This window comes from Panthera leo, chromosome C1 (genome assembly GCF_018350215.1).
Source record: "Panthera leo isolate Ple1 chromosome C1, P.leo_Ple1_pat1.1, whole genome shotgun sequence".
Lineage (NCBI taxonomy): Eukaryota > Metazoa > Chordata > Mammalia > Carnivora > Felidae > Panthera > Panthera leo.
In genome coordinates this window covers 185,618,016-185,638,217 of record NC_056686.1, presented here as the reverse complement: position 1 = coordinate 185,638,217, position 20,202 = coordinate 185,618,016, and the positions used below count along the sequence as shown (strand labels likewise).

The 20,202-nt window shown below is 39.4% G+C and overlaps 1 pseudogene; it reads right to left on the bottom strand.

Moving 5' to 3' along the window:
* LOC122226067 overlaps positions 1–20,202 on the bottom strand; it is a 68,753-nt pseudogene that overhangs the window by 12,483 nt on the left and 36,068 nt on the right.

The following is a 20,202-nucleotide window of genomic DNA, read 5'->3' as shown; positions in this document are numbered from 1 at the left end:
TTTGATACAAGTGTCATATTCAACACATTCTTATTTAAAAGAAAAAAAGAAGGGGAAATTTCCTACTGCAAATAATCTCTTACTCTTTAAACAGTATTTGAAATATTTCTTTGAATTAGTACATGGAGGCCAGTCATGTGGAATTCTTAAGTAGAATGTGAATTCTACAAACATAATCTCTCATCCTATTAAACACATACATTTTGAACTGAAGATCTGAATTAACATAGCATTCCTTTGAGCAGGTGCCATAAAGCTGGAAAGTATTCTTTCTTTGAAAACTGGTATCACATTTTTCAGAAGACCTTTTGTATGCAGGAAGAATATATCACATATTTCCTCAATTCTAACACCCAGTCCTTCGCTTTGCAGTTCCGCATTGCTGAAATCAAGATGAGTCTTATAATTGATCTGTGCACTTAAAATGATGGTATTTCTCCTGCTCAACAAAGAACACAGTTGCTAGGCTGATGGTAAGGTGCTACACTTTTCTATAGTGGAGAGGATGGGCACTAATCTTACCTGAATCATTTTGGTGTGATGGCCTTGTCCCATTTCACAGCCACCATGAGTCACCAGGACAGAGTCATCAAAACAGATGTGGATTAGAGCGGCAGCCTGGGGGAAATAACTGCACCAGTTTGGAAACTGATATGGCCAAATGTTGCTGAGAGTTTAGCTGAGGTTGCCAGATGAACAGTTTTGCTTTATTGACCCAATGTATCACTGTTCATACTGGAAAAGAAAGCCATTGTAGGTGGCAACAGACAACCCCTTTCAATAACTCCCACACTTAAAAACCATAGATGTTGATGTATGAATAGTGGCTCATCTCCCCTCCAACCAGTCTCCTGCATACTGGAGGCCTTGTGTAATTGAATTAGGCCTCTGCAAAACCCCAACTTGCACAATAGTCTATTATTCTTCCCTTGTAGGACATGAAAATTAATTTTAGAGCAAATAGAACTTGTATAAATAATTTCCAGGCACAAATTGTCTTGGATACTAGAGGAGTTGGAAGATATTGAGATGTTTTAATGGTTTCCAAATGCTGCTGACCCTCAGGATCAGGGTAGGGAAAAAGTATGGGTCCCATTCTGGAAATTCCAACCCAGTAGAAGATTGGAGGAAGGGCCTAAGTATCCATTTTTTAAGCTCCCAGGTGACTTTGGTGCTTGGTCAGATTTGGGATCCATTGATTTAGTCCAAATTCTTCACTTTGCACATGGGGCAATAGAAGCCTAGGGAGGAGGAGAATGGCCAGACTCACATGCCTAATTTGTAATAGAGTCAAGACTGGAACCCATAACTCTTAGCTTGAGTCCAGTGTCCTCCACACCTATGCCAGGCTGGCTCCTTCAAACTAGCAGCTGTTGTCTTTCTCTGGGGCTGGCTGCTCTAGTGGAAGAATCCATAGTCTAGGGACCAGGCCATAGGAGGGAGGAGGCTGGGCTATGTTGCTGTATTGGGTGGTTCTGCAAGTCACTGTAATTTTCCTTTACAGAAATCCCTTTCATATGCTGGTGCACATGGCCCAACATCCTGCATGGGCTTCCTTGGGGCCTCTACCCCCTGTGTTGATGCCTGTGTCCCTGCTACGAAGCATAGAAAATATCAACTAATTTACCTATGCTAGTTTCCTGAGTCTGCAACTGTATTCTCAGAACTGTCAAGTTCTCTCCAAGAACTTTTAAACTTTGTATTTTCACCTTATGGTAATTTAACAAGAGTAATGGATAACCAGATACCAGTGAGTATTGCCACATGCTTTCAGAGCCCATGTTAGATTTTATGGTGATGACTGTATAAGCACCAAGTAGGACTACTTTAATAATGGGGTATATTAGAGATGATAAGAGGTGGGACAGTGAGTCATCACACCATACAGAGGCATTTGGGATAAAGACTTCAAAATGCCTTGTGCAGCAGCAGCCAGAACTACCATCATTTTATGAGTGAGGATGTAGTTTTAAAGAAGCAACATCATCTACTACATTAAGTTAACATTACTATTTTCTTACTGGCACTTATGATACTATTTTTAGGTAATTTCCAACGTTGTTTGTATTTCATAAGGGCCTAAGAGCTATAAGAAGTTTATTCCTTGCTTTGAGTTTATACACAGATAAATAATATTAAAGTAAATAATTTAAGTGGTCATTGAGAATCTACAAAAATTTTTTCCTTTAAAGGGGGTCTGCATATTATTCTGACTTGAGAAACGCTACCTGGGGGAAACAGCACCTACTCCCAGAAGGGCAGCCTTCGCCTCCTGGCCTTCTCCTCTCTCCCTCTCATTTTGCTTTTTGCCTTGTTAGTGGACCCCAGGGGAGACTGTGTACAGAAGATAACTGGGTAAGAGACAGCTCGGCCACACCTCATTCACACCATGAAGGAGGCCTCCCATCTTCCTTCCTTGGCATGGGTTGGTTAAGGGGACATTTCAGAGATCAATGGGGATGGAAGCAAAAAAAATAGAAGAATCAGAAACAGAACTCTATGAAAAACTGTTAAAGATGAAACGAAAGAGAAGGCACAGCAGTCACTGAGCTTTAATATAGTAACTTCAAATTCCTGTGTGAATGGGGCAGGTCTGTCTGTTCTCTTTGTTTCTTCAAATGACCCCACTGCTGCCGCTAAGAATTTAAGGAGGACAGAAAGAGATCCTCTTATTTCCCCCAGTTCTCTCATGGATTTGAAATTAGACCTCAAACCCCAATACTCGTGTCTAGGGCTCTGCTCTAGGTCAGACCCCTTGAGCTGGACTTTATCTGCTCATCATTTTCGAGTCCCTGGTAGTGTGTTGCACCAGATCTGCCCTGATACCTGTGGTCCCCAATGCTTGCCTAAATCCACTTTGTTTCCTGCTTTAGGAAACCTCCCCAGTTTCTTCTTTCTCCCCACAGGGGACCATCCCCAGTTGCATACAGTTGCCATTTTCAGACAGTCAGTCATGTGGAAAACTGTTTCTGGTGAGAAGAAGACACCTCTCTCAACCTCACCTGACTGTAGTCGGCCACAGGGACCCAGTGGTAAATTTTCTGGGGACCATGGCAAGCCTCCTCTTCTTCCAGTAGTTCTTTTTGTTAAATTCCTTCACAGTGAGTTCCCTACCATAGGATGAAGATTTCTCCAGACATTCTTTCCAACATCTTCACAAGGGCTCTGGATTAAATGTCTGCTTATAAGTTGTTTTGCTAATCCTTTTATACATGTTCATTTCTTTAACCTGAGAGACAATAACATGGATTTTAAGGGTATATGCTTATTCTATTACAAAGCATACATTTTTGTTATACACCCGATATGAAGAAAGTTTTTCTAAAAAATGGCTGTAAACATGCAAGTGCAAGTATACACGTATAAACATACAATTATAACAATAATTATACTAACAGTAGAAACTACTGGTGAATACTTCATATGTTCCATATCTCAGTTAACTTCACCATAATTCTGAGAAATAGCAGGTACCAACTATTATGAGCCCTGTCACAAGTTTTGTTAGTGGTGAGACAAAATTTTGACTCAAAATTATTCTACTCACACACAACATTTCAAGTTCAAATTAGCTCCACAAAATCTTGAACTGTGGTAGAATGTTTGCATAAATGGCAATCATTCCATTCTCTGTATTCATGCCTTTAGGTGGTTTCACCCTGACTCTGGGATTGGCCATATGACTTGCTTGGGCCAAAGGGACAATACGTATTAACACAGGCAGACACTTGAAAAGGGATTGTGCATTAGGGCTGGCCACATTCTTGTCACTCTTGGGAACTCTGTAACTACTACCATAAGAACTATTCTGGGTTAGTCTACTGGAGGATGAAATCTGAAGTTGACATGATCCTTCCCAGCTGAGATCTCTCCTAGACTAATCAGCCCAGTGATCACCAGACATGTAGGTAAAGCTGTCTTAGACCATAAAGCTGCAGTGGAGCTGGCCCAGAAGAGCTACCCAGCTGACCTTCAGAACCAGAGGAAATGCTTTCTGTTGTTTTAAGTCCATTACATTTTGTGGTTGACTTGTTAATATCAAAAGCTGATACGCAGTGTACTTTATTTCTTTGAATCTGTTTAGAAGCCAATATAATGCTATATGTCAATACTCAAGATATATTTGAACCAGTGATGTCAAAGTTTTGTTAGGGGGTTCTGACTTACTACCTCTTCAGGTGGTAAGTTATGCTGAGAAGCCACAGCAGTTATGTAAGCTACCACTATCACTGAGCCTTGGGGAAGCCAAATCCTCGAAGGCAGTGTTGGATGGCAAATTTGTTTTGCAAGGCCTACCCTGGCACCGAAAATTATGAATATAATATGAATTTTCAGATTTCATCACAATGAACTTTGTTACCTGAATTAAAGCAAAACAAAACAAAACTTCTCATCTATCAAATATTCAAAACCACTAAACCAAATTTTATCTCTAACTAGAATTCTTCACAGAATTTATCTACTTTATATGATAAATATTCATATGAATAAAGTATGGCACATACAGCTCAACTGGTAACCTATGGAAAAGGCATATTTCTTACTGACTCAGATTAATAAGGAGTGCATCTGCTATTAATACTCACATCAGCAGCTTTGATCACACCGTTGTTGATGAATCCAATCTGCAAAGTGATATCAGTAAAATCACCTTCTCAATACAACCATGCTTCTAAACAAACACATCTGATCACAGTTGTCAGTCTACCTAACTTATGAACATGATTTGACGTGACAGTTACTTGGAGGGACATGGAAGCTGATGCCCCATTTGACTAGGATTCCAGCAGAAAGTCTTGATCAGTTTTAGGCAGCATCCAAATACTCCTTGCAAGTGGTGTGGAATTTAGTAATTGTCTTTACTGTTGGTTGGTTATCACTGAACAATGTTTTAGGCGTTTCCTAAAAGTTTTTATCTCACTCACTTTGTATTTTCCGAGGAATGGGTGGTGGCCACCAGTTATCAGCATGTCATCATCACACTCTAGGAAATACCAATTGGGTGGCCAGCCGTAGGGGAAATGACTCTGTTAATATGCTGGATGCTTCATAAATTGTAGAAGCAAAGAGATGGGGGAAGGGGGCTTGAGATAATCAGGCTTAGTGGTTTCAATGGGGGTAGTCACATGCTTTAAACAACAATTTAAAAGTTTGTGGGGACATTAAAATTCACAACAACAACTAAAACACCCCATGCCTACTATTATTATTCTGGTTTAGTCATATCTAAGAATTTATATATCCAAATTATACATTATTTCTTTATAAGTTACTTTCCTTTAATTTTTTACACAGCATTAAGGCATTGTGTGATTATTTTGCAGTTATGTGTATAAGCAGGTTATATTATTATGAACTTTACTTTGGGATATTAAAAGGGGCATTAAAACACCTTAGGAGGATGTGAGGCTGGAAAGGTTGAGAACCAATGATTTGTTGAACTCAGCCTCCTTTGCATTCAGGCTCCTTGTTCATAGAATGCCCATTGAGGGCACCTCTGGCTTCTGAGGGGATACCCCCAGTGCCTGCAAACTTATAATTATAAGGCAATCTTTTCTATTGTTGCAAAGTGCCAATGAACTAAGGTGTTCACAGTTTTTCTTTCTGTAGTGGTAGCCTGGGACAAGTTAAGTTTGTCTTGAATATTTAGTGAAGTTTGGTAGTTACAAGGTTCACAAAAGTCATGGCTATTCCTGTGTCTGTTTATTCCCTCTGCATGATGCAGAGGCTAAGTGAACATTCCCAGGAGCAGAAGACGCTAGTGTATTTCATGACAAAACATGTTCCCTGTAAGGTTAAGGTTTTGATCCTCCCTCTACTCAGATAATTTCAGCTTGATTTATTTTAATGATTTAAAACATAAACATTTTGGGGCGCCTGGGTGGCTCAGTCGGTTAAGCGGCCGACTTCGGCTCAGGTCATGATCTCATGGTCCTTGAGTTCGAGCCCTGCATTGGGCTTTGTGCTGACAGCTCAGAGCCTGGAGCCTGTTTCAGATTCTGTGTCTCCCTCTCTCTGACCCTCCCCCGTTCATGCTCTGTCTCTCTCTGTCTCAAAAATAAATAAAACGTTAAAAAACATAAATAAATAAAACATAAACATTTTAAAGAATTAAAGTCAATGAAAAAGCAATACATGTTACATCTGAGTCAAAACTTATAGTGATTACATCTATTTTACACAAAAATCTTGTAAGACAGGTAGATTACTTTCACCAATTTGTGGGTGAGGAAACTGAGGGGGCTTGTCAAGGTGACCTTGTGAGTGAGTGGCAGTTCAAGAGCAGGGCTTGAACACAGATCTTCTGGCTCAGGTCCAGCGTTCTTCACCACATGCTAAACATACCCTTTGGAGATGAGAGTCTATGACCAGTGGGACAAAAGCAAGCCATGGTACAGGATTAGAAGGACATGATGGCATTGGCACAGCCAGGACTGCTGACAGTCACAGCTGTTATGGTGACTCTTACTTGTTGGTGGACCAAGGCACTGACAGCTCCTAGTGATGGGGTTTTGGAGTGGTGGGGTCTGGAGCTGATGGCCAAGAAATGATTTTTTAGACGTCTTTGATGCAATGATTTTATTAAAGCATGGGGACAGGACTGGGGTTGTGAAGAATGATTGGTTATATACTATGGAGTTATGGGAGGTAAAGGCAAAAGAGAGGCCTCCAGAAGGACTTTCATATGCTAAAGAGGACTCAGAAGATACCAGAGGCCTTGCTATTGTCAAGCTAAAGTTATTTTCCCTCTGGTAAGGCATTAACATTAAGACAGTAGGGAGTTCTGGAGAAATGTTCTGCTCTGTATTTGCCTAAAGTATTTACAAATGGGCTGCAGGTTATAAGAAAATTTAATTTTATCTACCATTTCCTTCTTAACTTAAAAAAAGTTTTTTTAGGGGCGCCTGGGTGGCTCAGTCGGTTGAGTGATCAACTTCAGCTCAGGTCATGATCTCACAGCTCGTGAGTTTGAGCCCCGCGTCGGGCTATGTGCTGACAGCGTGGAGCCTACTTTAGATTCTGTATCTCTCTCTCTTTCTGCCCCTAACCCACTCGCATTCTGTCTCTGTCTCTCTCAAAAGTAAATAAAACATTAAAAAAAATTTTTTTTAAATTTTTAATGTTTATTTACTTTTGAGAGAGTGAGAGAGAGACAGAGCACAAGTGTGGGAGGGGCAAAGAGAAAGGGAGACACAGAATCCGAACAGGCTCCAGGCTTTGAGCTGTCAGCACAGAGCCTGATGCTGGGCTTGAACCCACAGATCATGAGATCATGACCTGAAATGAAGTTGGATGCTTAACTGACTCAGCCACCTAAGTGCCCCCATTTCCTTCTTATCTTTGTTTCCCACACCACTATAGAGGGGAGGGTAATGTTGGGGCTCCAGGAAACTGAGTCTATAGGTTTCTGGAGATTAGGCTATTGATAAGATAGCCTTTTTCTTGTAATCTACGAAGACATTTGTAAACTGATGGAGACTCATGTCCTGCATGATTGTGATCTCTATCAGTTAACTATTTGTTTTCTCCTTTCCTTTGTTCTTAGGCAGCCAGGAGTGCCTGAGGAATGTCACACATAACCCTTGCCTTATGCTCCCTCATCACTAGCAGAGCAGGCTTGGTTACTCCAAACACTCCTCCAGTTCTTTCCATGTGGCAGGTGATTCTACTCCTTGGAACATTTAATGCTGCAGCCACAAATTCCTGCAAGAGGTTGAGTCCCCAAAGCCACATAAGTGCAATTTAATAGTTTATTTCCTCACCCATGTACCATTATCTAGCCCTCTGCCTAGTCAAAGAAACTCAGTTATTTAGCACTTAGAATATTTACAAATTTGTGCAACCATCACCATAATCTAATTTTAGAACATTTTAAGCATCCTCAAAGAAACCTGGATCTACCAAGCAGTGACTCCTTATCTTCCTCCAGTCCCCTAGTACTAGACAACTACTAATCTACTTTTTGTCTCCATAGATTTGCCTGTTTGGAACATTTCATATAAATGTAATCTTACAATATGTGGTCTTTTGTGGTCTGGCTTCTTTAACTTGGCATAATGTTGTCAAGGTTCATTCATGTTGTAGCATGGAATAGTACTCCATTCTTTTTTATGGCTGCATAATATTCCAAAGTAGAGATATACCATATTTTGCTTACCCATTCATCAATTGATGGACATTTGGGTTGTTTCTACTTTTGGCTATTCGTGTATAAATTTTTGTGTGGACACATGCCTTTAATTCTCTTGGGTAGATACCTAGTTATGGAATTGTTGGGTTATGTAGTCACCATCTTTAACATCCTTAGAAACTGCCATGGTATTTTCCAAAAATGGCTGTGCCATTTTTCATGCCCACCAGCAATGTATGAAGATTTCAATTTCTCCACATCTTTATCAATAGTTATTACTGTCTTATGATTTATACTCATTCTAGTGCATGTGAAGTTGTATCTCACTATAGTTTTGATTTGCATTTCTCTGGTGACTAAGGCTGTGAGCATCTTTTCATGTGCTTGTTAGTCATTCTTAGACCTTCTCTGTTTATACAAATCCTTTATTGGGACTGCTTTTGATACTGACCCAGGTTCTGGGCTGTGAGCTGTGACTGTCCTGTGCCCCAGTTACCCCTGGGAAATGCCTCACGAAGTTGACTAATCATACCTTAGAAGGTATTGTTGGTAGGCAGCAATGGTGACTTGGGAGGACATACATGTTATCCATTTGGAGCCCAGAGCTACATACTCTCTGTCAAAAGAGACTTCAGAGGTGATCTTTATCATCTCCTTCAATTTATAGAAAAAGATATTGGTGCTTGGCAGCTTGTGGGAGATCACATGGCTTTTTAGGGGCAAAACCATAACTCCTCACTCCTATGCTGTTCCACTTTAAAACTTGTAACCACAGAGGCCCCAGTCACATCCCAGCTCAACATCAGTCCTCTCAGACTTTCATTTTGCCTTGAATAGCAGCTTCCTCCTCACATTGAGTCTATCCATCCCTTTAGGACCCCACAGCACCAACTCACTCTGCTCCACCAGGAAGCCATCAGCTTTCCCCCTCAGTGATGCTCTTCATTACTCCTCCTCCCAGTATAAATATTTAAATATCCTCCTGTGCCAGGCACAATTCTAGGCCCAACAACTCCACATTTCAGAAGAGGGGAATTTCAGAGAATCCTTTACTTGCCTAGGTGCAGCCATGCCTTATATCTCAACCACTGGACTAGGATTGGAAATCATCTGCTACTGCACAGGAAATGCAATAGCTTTACTGGTGCATCACTAATACATGAAAATATTCAGACAAAGAAGCAACACAAATGAACTACAAAGGGAGATTTAAATATAATACTAAGGCTTTGACCTCCCTGAGATTAGGTTTTTCACCATCAATTGTTATAAGGGTAATATAAATCTTGCCCTAAATTTTGGAAGGTAGCAAAATATTTTCCCTTTCAGGGAAATATTGCCCCATTTTTCTTCATTCTGGACTGTAGCTAATATGAAATACACAGAGCATACTCAGAGGCATAGAAGTGGAAGGAATCGAAAGTCCTCTAGAGCAGAGTGCCTGGTTGTCAGGGCCTCACAGCCTACCGTCATCTGGAGTCTCATTTTCCAAAAATATCCAGTTACTTGCACATGGCTTGAAAACTGGGTTCCAAGCTGTAACGCCATTTCTTTATCTTCTTCTTTTGGGATAGCCAAGATAGTTTGCATTTCCATGTAAAAATTTTCCTGCCCTTCTATGTGGACCTTACCTGTAAGGCATAAACACAGGACAATGTTCAGTTGAAAGTCCCAGACTGGGGGCTCTCAGTGATATTTGGTTTACGGGGAGCAAGTTGCTTTAGTTTGTGGAGAGCTGGACTTTTATCATTTGGTTAAACCACTTTTTTCTTTATTTTTTTAAAATGTTTATTTATTTATTTTTGGAGAGAGGGAGAGGCAGAGAGAGAAAGGAAGAGAGAGAGAATCCCAAGCAGGTTCCATGCTCAGCATGGCCAAGCCTGACCCGGGGCTCAATCTCATGACCATGAGATTATGACCTGAGCAGATATCAAGAGTCAGATGCTTAAGCAGCTGAGCCACCCCGGTGCCCTTAAACTACTTTTTTCTAATTAATCTTCATTGTGCACAAACAGCTGTATGACCCTGGGTCATTCCCTTCCTCTCTCTTGGCCTCAGTTTCCTCATCTGTCAAGTGGGATGGTGAGATCCATGATGTGCTGGACTTGAGCATACAGACAAACCTGGCCACATATCCAGGCACTGTCATCTCTTTGTTCGGTGACTTTGGCCAAGGTATTAAACTGTCATTTCCTCTTCTGTAAAATCAGGGTGGAGGTGGGTTAATAATAATATGTACCTCAGTTAGGTGATATTAGAATTATTGAATTAAAGAAGATAAGTAGCTTGTAAAAGGACACAAAGATTTAAAATGGCAAAGCTGAGGGGGCGCCTGGGTGGCTCAGTCAGTCTTGCAGGTCATGGGTTTGAAGCCTGAGTCATGGGTTTCAGGCTCAGGTCATGGTCTTGCAGTTCATGGGTTTGAGGCCTGAGTCAGGCTCAGTGCTGACAGTGCAGAGCCCAGTTGGGACTCTCTTTCTTTCTCCCTCTCTCTCTGTCCCTTCCTGCCTCTCGCTGTCTCTCTCAAGATAAATAAATAAACTTAAAAAAGAAAAGGCAAAGTTGAGGTTGTTTCTTTCCCTAAAACCAGCCAGCTCTTGCTGGTTTAGCTGATACTTTGGCTTGCCCAGTACATCCTTATCCTTACCATTTTGTAGGTTATACCAGAAGAGGCATTTGGCCCTAGTTTAAATACTTGGAAGGCATTTTTACTTTAAAATGAAATAAAGTACTAAATACTTCAGTATTTTCACTTTAAAACTAGCCAGTGTATGTCAACTATAATTCAATTAAGAATAGCAACAACAAAAATTAGCCAAAAGATTCCTGTGCTGTTAAAATAAGTGAAGAGTTATTTTTGCCAGGAGTCGAAGGATTTCTTGAAATTATTTCTTGGGGCAACAAAATGTGAGTCATGCAAAATGGTTAAAAAAAAAAGCACTCTTCCAGATTTTAGCAAAAGACTAAAAGCTTATAGAACTCTCCATTCTAGTTATTTAGAAGAGGGTACTAAGTTCTGTGAAAATTACTATTTTCTTTTACCTAAGACCGATAGTAATTCTCTTAGGAAATAACTGTGCTTCTCAACCCTGGTTACACATTAGAGTCATCTGGGGAATGTTTAGATAAATACTGATGCTCTCATCCTGTACTCCAGTTCTGATTTCATTGGTCTGAGATGGGATTTTGGTATTGGTATTTAAAAAATATATATACTAACTAGGTCTTTGCCAGTGTAGTAAGTCAAAGCAGACAAACAAAGAAATAAATTATAGTATCAAGATTGGAAAAGGTAAATAAAACTGTCATGATATGTTTGTGTGTACAGAAAATTGAAGAGAATCTATAAGACTATTAAAACAGTAAGTGCATTTAGTAAAGTTCTTAGATATAAGGTCAGTGTATAAAAGCTAATTGTGTTTTTATGTATTAGACACAAGCAAGTAGAAAATTAAATAAAAATATCATTTAAAACAGCATTATAAAACACCAAATACTAGGTATAAATATTAGAAAGGATGTGCAAGATCTCTATATAAAAACTGCAAAGTTACTGAGAGAAATTAAAGTAAATCTGAGTAAAAGGTGGTATCTATCATATTCATGGATTTAAATGTAATACTGTTAAGATTTTGAGTCTCTCAAGTTGATATTGTTTCAATGCAATACAAGTCAAAATCCCAGCAAGTTATTTTTTAGTAAAAATTGATGAACTGATAAATGTATATGGAAATGCAAAGAATCTAAAACAGCTAAGGTCATATTGAGAAAGAAGTAGGAAAATGACATTATACTCTCAGATTTCAAGACTTACTATAGAGTTATAGCAAGTAAGACAGTGAGGTCTATTACAAATACAGATAAACAGATGAATGGAATATCAGTTCAGAAATAGAACAACACATATGTAGACACATGGAAAATAATAAAAGCTGCACTGCAATTCAATAAAGGAAAAAATAGTTTTAATAGATGGTGTTAGGTCAATTGGATATACACTTGAACAAAACTGAAACTTTACCCCTGCATCATGCCATATAGAAAAATTAATTTGAGATGGATCAGAGACCTAAACATCAAGGCTAAAGCATTTTATCAAGCTTCTAGGACAAAACAGAAAAATATCTTCATAACCTTTGGATAGGCAAGAATTTCTTCATGGGCACAACAGCATTAACCATTAAGAAAAGACTGATAAATTGTACTTCATTAAAATCAAGAACTTTTGTTGATGAAAAAGAATTGTGAAGACAGTGAACATGCAATCCACAGGTTGGGAGAAGATATGTATGATACTTCTAATCAACAAAGAACTTACACCAAAAACATGGAAACTTTCTATTAATTTGTAAGTAAATCAATTACTTATTATATTAGTAATTACATTAAAAATAATTATATATACTTACAGCAATATAATTATAATATTAATTTAATGATCACTTTTAGTTAATTAAAAAAACAGGCAAAAGGCTTGAACAAATATCTCATAAAAGAGAATATAAAAATTGTCAATACACATATGAGAAGGGTTCAGTATCAACAGTCATGAAAGAAATTTAATTGAATCCACAATGAGATACTACTTCATCAGATTAGATAAAACTAAAAAGACTGATAACAACAGAACAATGCAATTCTCATGATTGCTAATAAGAGTATAACTGGAATATATTTTTTTTCAATATTTGGCATTAACTACTAAAGGTAAACATATAAAAACACTATTATTTGGCATTTCTACTCCTGGGTATATTTCATTGGAAATGAGTGCTTATGTTCACAAAAAGATATGTATAAATTATAGAAATTTTATTAATAACATACTCAAGTTGAAAATAGCTCAGTAATGCATCGGTAGTAGAATGGATAAATAAATTGTGGAAGATTTATATAATGGAATACTCCTGTACAATGAAGAACTACTATCGATCTATGCAACAACATGGATGAATTTTCCACACTCAATGTTGAATAAAAGAAGTAGGCACAAAGAAAGTTATATTATAAGATTTCATTAATATGAGGTTCAGAAGAGGTAAAACTTTGGAAGGGTTACTGACTGAGAAGGAGCAAGAGGAAGCTTTCTGGGGGTGCTGGAAGTGTTCTAAATATGTTTTTATTAAGAAAGGATGCTGAATTTTGTCAAATGCTTTTTCTGCATCTATTGGCAGGAGCATATGGTTCTTATCCTTTCTTTTATTAATGTGGTGTATCACATTGATTGATTTGCAAATATTGAACCAGTCCTGCAGCCCAGGAATGAATCCCACTTGATCATGGTGAATGATTCTTTTTATAGGCTGTTGAATTCGATTTGCTAGTATCTTGTTAAGAATTTCTACATCCATGTTCATCAGGGATATTGGCCTGTAATTCTCCTTTTTTGTGGGGTCTACATCTGGTTTGGGAATCAAGGTAATGCTGGTTTCATAGAATGAGTATGGAAGTTTTCCTTCTGTTTCTATTTTTTGGAATACCTTGAGAAGGATATGTATTAATTCCACTTTAAATGTCTGGTAGAATTCCCCAGGGAAGCCATCTGGCCCAGTACTCTTATTTGTTGGGAGATTTTTTTTTTTTTCAACGTTTTTTATTTATTTTTGGGACAGAGAGAGACAGAGCATGAACGGGGGAGGGGCAGAGAGAGAGGGAGACACAGAATCGGAAACAGGCTCCAGGCTCCGAGCCATCAGCCCAGAGCCTGACGCGGGGCTCGAACTCACGGACTGCGAGATCATGACCTGGCTGAAGTCAGACGCTTAACCGACTGCACCACCCAGGCGCCCCTTGTTGGGAGATTTTTGATAACTGATTGAATTTCTTCACTAATTATGGGTGTGTTCAAATTTTCTATTTCTTCCCATTTGAGTTTTGGTAGTGTGTGGGTGTCTAAGAATTTGTCCATTTTTTCCAGGTTGTCCAGTTTGCTGGCATATAATTTTTCATAGTATTCTCTGATAATTGCTTGTATTTCTGGGAGATTGGTTGTGATAAATCCATTTTCATTCATGATTTTATATATTTGGGTCCTCTCTCTTTTCTTTTTGAGAAGTCTGGCTAGGGGTTTATCAATTTTGTTTATTTTTTCAAAAAACCAACTCGTAGTTTCATTAATCTGTTCTACTGGTTTTTTTGGATTCTATATTGTTTATTTCTGCTCTGATATTTATTATTTCTCTTCTTCTGCTGGCTTTGGGGTTTCTTTGTTGTTCTGCTTCTAGTTCCTTTAGGTGTGCTTTTAGATTTTGTATTTGGGATTTTTCTTGTTTCTTGAGGTAGGTCTGGATTGCAATGTATTTACCTCTTAGGGCTGCCTTTGCTGCATCCCAAAGGGTTTGGATTGTTGTTTTTTCATTTTCATTTGTTTCCATATATTTTTAAATTTCTTCTTTAATTGCCTGATTGATTCATCCATTCTTTAGTAGGATGTTCTTTAACCTCCATGTGTTTGAAGGTTTTCCAAACTTTTTCCTGTGGTTGATTTCAAGGTTCATAGCATTGTGATCCAAAAGTGTGCATGGTATGATATCAATTCTTTTATATTTATTGTGGGCTGTTTTGTGACCCGGTATGTGATCTATCTTGGAGAATGTTCCATGTGCACTTGAGAAGAATGTGTATTCTGCTGCTTTAGGATGAAAAGTTCTAAATATATCTGTCAAGTCCATCTGGTCCAGTGTATCATTCAGGGCCATTGTTTCTTTATTGATTTTCTGTCTAGATGATCTGTCCATTCCTTTAAGTGGAATATTAAAGTCTCCTGCAATTACCACATTCTTACCAATAAGATTGCTTATGTTTGTGATTTATATATTTGGGTGCTTCCGAATTCAGTGCATAAACATTTATAATTGTTAGCTCTCCTTGATGGATAGACCCCATAATTATGATATAATGCCCTTCTTCATCTCTTGTTACAGCCTTTAGCTTAAAATCTAGTTTGTCTGGGGGTGCCTGGGTGGCTCAGTCAGTTGGGCGACCGACTTCTGCTCAGGTCATGATCTTGCAGTTTGTGAGTTCGAGCCGTGCGTCAGGCTCTGTGCTGACAGCTCAGAGCCTGGAGCCTACTTCAGATTCTGTGTTTCCCCCCTCTCTCTACCCCTCCCCTGCCCACACTCTGTGTCTGTCTCTCAATAATAAATAAACATTAAAAAAATTAAAATCTAGTTTGTCTAAGTATGGATACTCCAGCTTTCTTTTGACTTCCAGTAGCATGATGGTTCTCCAACCCCTCACTTTCTTTTTTTATTTTTTTTAAAAATTTTTTTTTTAACGTTTATTTATTTTTGAGACAGAGAGAGACACAGCATGAACGGGGGAGGGGCAGAGAGAGAGGGAGACACAGAATCGGAAGCAAGCTCCAGGCTCTGAGCCATCAGCCCAGAGCCCGACGCGGGGCTCGAACTCGCGGACTGCAAGATCGTGACCTGAGCTGAAGTCGGACGCTTAACCGACTGAGCCACCCAGGCACCCCTCCAACCCCTCACTTTCAATGTGAAGGTGTCCTCAGGTCTAAAATGGGTCTCTTGTAGACAGCAAATAGATGGGTCTTGTTTTGTTTTTGTTTTGTTGTTGTTGTTGTTGTTGTTGTTGTTGTTTTAATCCATTCTGATACTCTATGTCTTTTGATTGGAGCATTCAGTCCATTTACATTCAGTGTTATTAGTGAAAGATATGGATTTAGAGTCATTGTGTTATCTGTAGTTTTCATGCTTGTAGTGATGTCTCTGATACTTTGTGGTCTTTGCAACATTCCCCAGAGTCCCCCTTAGGATCTCTTATAGGGCTGGTTTAGTGGTGATGAATTTCTTCAGTTTTTGTTTGTCTGGGAAAACCTTTATCTTCTTCTATTCTGAATGACAGGCTTGCTGGATAAAGGATTCTTGGCTGCATATTTTTTCTATTCATCACATTGAAAATTTCCTGCCACTCCTTTCTGGCCTGCCAAGTTTCAGTAGATATGTCTGCTACTACCCTTATGTGTCTACACTTTTAGGTTAAGGCCCGTTTATCCCTAGCTTCTTTCAGAATTCTCTCTTTATCTTTGTATTTTGCCAGTTTCACTATGATATGTCATGCAGAAGATTGATTCAAGTTATATCTGAAGGGAGTTCTCTGTGCCTCCTGGATTTCAATGTTTGTTTCCTTCCCCAGATTGGGGAAGTTCTCAGCTATGATTTTTTCAAGTATACCTTCAGCCTCTTTCTTTCTCTCTTCTTCTGGAACTCCTATGACATGGATATTGTTCTATTTCATTGACTCACTTATTTCTCTAATTCTCCCCTTGTGGTTCAGAATTTTTTATCTTTTTCTCAGCTTCACCTTTTCCCATAATTTTATCTTCTATTTCACTTAATCTCCCTTCTGCCTCTTCAGTCCTTGCTGTCACCACCTCTAGTTTATTTTGCACCTCATTTATAGCATTTTTAAATTCATTGTGACTATTTTTTATTTAGTTCCTTGATCTCTGTAGCAATAGATTCTCTGCTGTCTTCTATGCTTTTTTTTTCAAGCCAAGCCATTAATCTTATGACTATTATTCTAAATTGTTATTCAGTTATATTGTTTATATCTGTTTTGATCAATTCTTCAGCTGTCATTTCTTCCTGGAATTTCTTTTGAGGAGAATTCCTCCATTTCATCATTTTGGCTAGTTTTCTGTCCCCTACATGTTTTAAAAGCTTGTTATGTGTCCTGTACCTGCAATCACTACTATATTAAAGAGGGGGTCATACACTGCCCAGGGCTTGGCCCTTCATGAGGTGTTTTTTGGAGTGTTACTTGCTCTCTGTTGTTGTGACCGTTGTTACTTTATCCCTACTCCTAGTCATGTTTTGGACCCTCCACCAGGTGTGCTTTGATTTGTTCCACTGAAGTAGCCCTGGAAAGGAAAACAAACAAACAAAAAACAAACAGAAAACAAAAACAACACACACACACACACACACACACACACACCAAAAACAAAAATCAGAAACACCAACTACAAGTAAACAACAGGGTAGAGGTGGTGCTGATGGACGAGGCCTTATTCCATGAAAAGGAAGAAATGACAGGAGCAGGAAAAAAGAAAAAAAATAAAAATTGACTGGACAGAGAAACTATATGGCTTAAGCCAGAGAGAGAGAAAGGAAAATAAAGAAGGAGGTGTAGTCAGAGAAAGACAAATATCATACGACTTCACTCATATGAGTACTTTAAGACATAGAACAGATGAACACAAGGGAAGGGAAGCAAAAATAATATAAAAACAGGGAGAGAGGACAAAACATAAGAGACTCTTAAATATGGAGAACAAACAGAGGGTTACTGGAGTGGTTGTGGGAGGGGGGATGGGCTAAATGGGTAAGGGGCACTAAGGGATCTACTCCTGAAATCATTGTTGCACTATATGCTAACTAACTTGGATGTAAATTAAATATATATATATATATATATATATATATATATATATATATATGAGGTGTAGAGCATCTATCAAGAGAATAGATTAAATCTGCTTAAACAAACCAACAACCAGAGTAACCAGACTACAGGAGGGAAGAGATAAGAAGGAGAAAAGGAAGGAAGAATATATCTATATAATAAGAATTGTCCGAGAATTAAACCAGGCAAAGCAACAGTGCTGGTCTGGAGGAGGGGCTGTCTGGTTCATCATGTTAATCCCGCTCCAGTATATACACAGTTACCAGGCGTGGAGGGGCCCTGGTTTGGTGTAGGTAGGTCCTGCCTCCATTGTGGACCCACAGTCCATTCCCTGAAGCCCCACCTTGTTGGTGATGGGGAGAAAAATGGCAACCCCCCAGTCTCACCTCCACAGACCAGATGTCCCAAATCACTCTGTTCAAGCTGTCCTCACTGTGCTATGGCCGCAAACAAGGCGGCTTGTCCCACTCTGCCAACTCCTGTGCTTTCCTGGCACTTCGCTGGGATTTAAACCCCCATGTGTTCAATGTTCCCACACTGTCCACCTTGGTTTTGGTGACGTGCCACTCCTTTGAGTGGATGTATACTTTCTTCCCATAGCACTCCAGGGAGGGGATTGTTTTCTCCCACTGCGGACTGCACCTCTGAACTAGTTACCAAGCCTGGGGCTGGCTCCCCACCTCCCCAGGTGTGTGAAAAGGGCAGCCAGCCCTAGTCTGGAGAAAGCCCTGCAGTTAGACATTGAATCTTTCACCATCCTGGTCCGTGGTTTTTCTTTTACCCAGATATAGTCCTATGCTTCCCCAGCTTCTTTCTCTTCCCTTTGTCTCTCTACAGAAGGGGATCCCTCCCCTTTGTTTGTTTTATTTCTCTCAGTTCACAATCATGCACCTATGGCCTGTCATGTTGTCCTGGTGGGTCTTTGCAAGTATCTCTGTCGCTTTGCCACCTGGACTCTTAGAGTTGAAAGTCCTTTAGCTTCAATACTGCTTTGTTTGAGAGAGGAGGGAACTTCAGATCCCCCTACTTCTCCACCATGTTGGTCTCTTCTCCTCCAAACAGTCCAGGTTTGAACTTGGGTTTCACTTGGGGACCTCACTTAATTGTTGTCCCTAGCAAAGAGCGGAAACCTACTGAAGGCAGATGGGTCTTCCAAGCCTGCTGCTTCCTCCCCATCTGCCGCTGTTGCTTTCCTTGGGCTCTCTCTATATGTTTTTAAAGATTTTATTTTTAAGTAATCTCTGCACCCAACATGGGGCTCAAACTGATGACCTCTAGATCAAGAGTTGCATGCTCTTCCAACTGAGCCAACCAGGCTCCCCAGAAGTGTTCTAGATCTTGATGTGGGTAGTGTTTACATAGATTTATACCTATACATAAAATTTCATCAAATTGTAAACTTATTATTTGTGCATTTAAAATTTTGATTTAAAAATCACACTAGGGTTGAGAGCTCTGCCTTGGAGTTTCAGTATTTCTCAAACCAGATAATTAACTTATAGTCTTCAACTTTAGAGGAATCACTTTTTTGGCCCAAGACAACTTACCATCAATGATTTGATCAACATATTTAAAGGCTTGCTCTAAATTTCCTTGCTCTATTTTTTTTTTCCAATGGAAAAATGAATTGTGTTCTAGGGCAAAATAATAAAAAGTTTTGTTTTCTCATATCTTAATAAACCGTTCATATGCCATCAAACTGCTATGCTCCTGTTCTTTCAGATATTCATACACCATGACAGACAATCTAAGGAGTGTAGAGAGTCAGCAGAAATTGTGTTACAATAGACTACAGGTATTGGTGACTCAGTTTTGTTCAGGGCTTGGAGGAAGCGCTGAGGGGGAGATAAGCATATCTAGAAGGTCCCACCCTCTAGACTGCTGAGTGATGACCTGAGGCAGTGGGTATTAAGGTGTCAACTTTATGGTGGGGTGCAGATAAGAAGAGTAGAGAGAGGCCAAGGAGGAGGCTGGTGGAACTGGAAATGCTCAGAAATGGCCTTGTGTAGGTGACCTAAATTAGAGGCTGAATTGCATGGAATTAGGACAGTTAGAGAAGAGAGGGGGAAATCATTTGAAGTCAAGGCCACCTCAGAAAGCAATAGCTTGAGGTTGAAAATAAGCTGAGGGGCCAAAAAGAGAATAAGGCCAGGCTGGCTGGAGAGCAAGTTTTCTGTCAAGAGCATGTGGATGAGCTTCAAAGGTGAATTGAGGTTGGACTATGAAAGACCTTGAGCTCTATGCTAAGACCCTTATACAAGGGGACATTATTGTATAAGAAAAGTGACCCAATGAACATTGAGGCATAGAAAAGTTAATGTGGTGGGTAGACAGGTTTAAAATGGAGTACAAGAGGCTCCTTAAGTGGTTATTGTAGTAAATCTGACAGTGGTAAGGTATGTGCTGAAGGGTGGGATAGGGGTGAAATTGAGAGTGGAAAGAAAGGGGCAGACTTAAAGGCATTGAAAAGATAACTGGGAAAGACCTGAATTTGGCGACTCTTGGGAAGAACAGAGGAGAATCAGAGGATACTGAAAAAGTATCCTACATGGCTGGGTTTCATGTTGTTCATGTACCCATCTATTCACTTCTCCCTCCATCACACTCATTTATTAAGACTGACCTTGGGTTAATGCTTTGCT